The sequence below is a fragment of the Delphinus delphis genome, chromosome 2 (assembly GCF_949987515.2).
Source record: "Delphinus delphis chromosome 2, mDelDel1.2, whole genome shotgun sequence".
Lineage (NCBI taxonomy): Eukaryota > Metazoa > Chordata > Mammalia > Artiodactyla > Delphinidae > Delphinus > Delphinus delphis.
Window position 1 is genome coordinate 45999073 of NC_082684.1, and position 2660 is coordinate 46001732.

Sequence of the window (2660 nt, forward strand, 5' to 3'; positions counted from 1 at the left end):
CACAACCAAATAAATATTTTAAAACTATTTATTTAATAAAATAAATATTTTTAAAAAATAAACAATGAGGTAGAAGTTTCAGAATATTTTCAAAAGACTAGAGATTATTCAAAGATTTTTTTTAAACTCTTTTAATTCTTTCTGCAAAAATGTTCAGACATGACCACAATGGTTTCATCACTATTTAAGAAATTTCTTCTTTTCATATGTTCAAGTGAATCTGAACACCCCTGCCCCCATGACCATCACTGCTTATATAGAGGGCTTTGACCCAAATTAACGTATGCTTCAAAGTGGGCAAAATGTGGTACTATGACCCCTTAAAAAATAAATTCTCCTGGAGTCAAAATAAATTATAGTATAATATATAATATATCCAATCATAAGCTCATTTGAGTCAAGTTTGATGGGTAGATTCCTCTCTGTTCTTTATTAGCAACCTTAATCAGAAGGCTGGCACACTTTGTGAAGAGCTTCTCACGGGAAATTTGCAAGCCCTACTATTGGAATAATGTGAATTAATCTTAGAAAGATGCTTGCAGATCCCGATGAGACTTACTTGAGAACAACTGTCAACAGTCAATTTGTTATTGCTGTCTTTTTTTTTTTTTTTGAACGACGTAGGAAAATATTTAAACCTTTGGTGAATAAGAGGGGGTTTTCAAGTATATAAAGAGTCTCCAAAAACAGATGCACATCACCTTCAAGGTGGTGGTTACCTCTGGGGAGAGGTGGAGAGGAATAGGATCAGTGAGAATATAAAAGAAGCTTTGATTGTACCTGTAACATTTTACTATTTCATTTTTAAAAAGTGAAGCAAAATTGCAAAGGATAACATTTTAAAGCTGAATGGTGGGCATACAGGTGCTCATTACATAATTCTCTCCTGTTTTCTGTATGCTTGAAATGTTATACTAGAAAGAAAGAGAGAAAGAGAGAGAGAGAGAGAGAGAGAGAGAGGAAGGGAGGGAGGGAGGGAGGAAAGTAAAAGAAAGAAAGAGAGGGAGAGAGAGAGAGAGAGGGAGTGGGAAGGGAGAGAAATAAAGAAATGTTGAAGGACAAACAACAAACTTGGAAAAATATATTCAAACCATGTGCGAGAAAAGGGTCTATTTTCTTTCTTTCTTTTTTGGCCATGCCCCACTGCATGTGGGATGTGGGATCTTAGTTCCCCAACCAGGGATGGAACCCATGCCCCCTGCAGTGGAAGCGTGGAGTCTTAACCACTGGACCTCCAGAGAGGTTTCAAAGGGTTTATTTTCTTAATTTATAAAGACAAATCAATAGGGAAAAGACAGATGACCCCAAAGAAAATTGGCAAAGGATATGAATGGGGAATTTATAAGAAAATAGTTAATTTATAAAATAGCCTAAGTATGTACGGGTCTCTCCATTTGTGTTTTGTGTGTTATACATTCATTAAAGAAATGCATATCAAGAAAACAATACTGCTTTTCATTTTCATATTGGCAAAATTTCTTAAATTTCACAAAACGCAGTGTTCGCAATGGTGAGGAGAAACATGTTCTGTTTCTGAGAAGAGTGTGAATTGGTGTAATTATTCTGGAGGGCAAAATTATTAACATACATTCCCTTTGAAAGAGCAATTCCGTTTCTAGAGTTTTTTTAATCATTGCATAAATGCACAAAGACATGTATCAAGGTATTGTTTATCAAGGTAAAAACTGAGGAAAAATTAATTTCTATCAGTGGAAGACATTAAATTGATGATGATACATGTACAGACTACTTTGCATCGACAAATGAAGATGTTCACAATACAGTGTAAGATTAAAAAAAGGAAGTGGTGGAATAGAGTCTTATTTGCATGAAAAGGCAAACAAATGTCTGAAAGAAATGTAACAGTGATTATCTTCAGGGGATGAAACTGGATGTTGGGGAATAGGAAAGAAATCTTTTATTTCCTCTTAGACTTTTATTGTATCAGTTAGGACTCTATTGCTGCAAATGATAGAAAACTGAAACTCAAACTGCTCTTAAAAAATGAATGAATTTATTGGCTCAATTTAACTGAAAAGTCTGTGAGGAGTTTCAGTTCATCTTGAATCAGGGCTCCACAGTGTCACCAGGATGCTTTTTCTGGGGGCTGACTTTATCTTTTACACCTGTAATTGATGCCCCCTGTGGGTATGTATCTGACAGGCCTGATTGTCTGGATGGCTTCCCTCAAATTAGCAACATAGTGACCGTAACCAAAGGCAAGAGTGAATGCTTCACTTTTCCAGAAGCCTCTACTTCATGTCTCTTGGGGAGTTCATCAGTTATAATTGAATTATTTGCCTATCCTTGAGTCAGTCATCATCAATTGTGGTCATGGGCTTGGGGTCAGTTCCACCCAAACCAAATAACACAGAACTGGGTCTGGTGATTTCCCAAAAGAAAGAGGAATGCTGGCCAGCAAACAACAGATATTCAATATTGCTAGATAATATTTTCCCTAGTGCACATAATTATCTATCTATCTGTCTATCTATGTCTGCCTTCCTGTCTGTCATCATCTTACAGTCCCTTAGGGCCTAGACACTGAGTTCCACAGGAAACGACTATGTCTGTGTCATTCATTATCCTGTCCTTTGGGTCTAAGTTGGGTTCTGGCTGTCAGAGAATATTTGTAGAATAAAAACAAAACAACCTCGCAA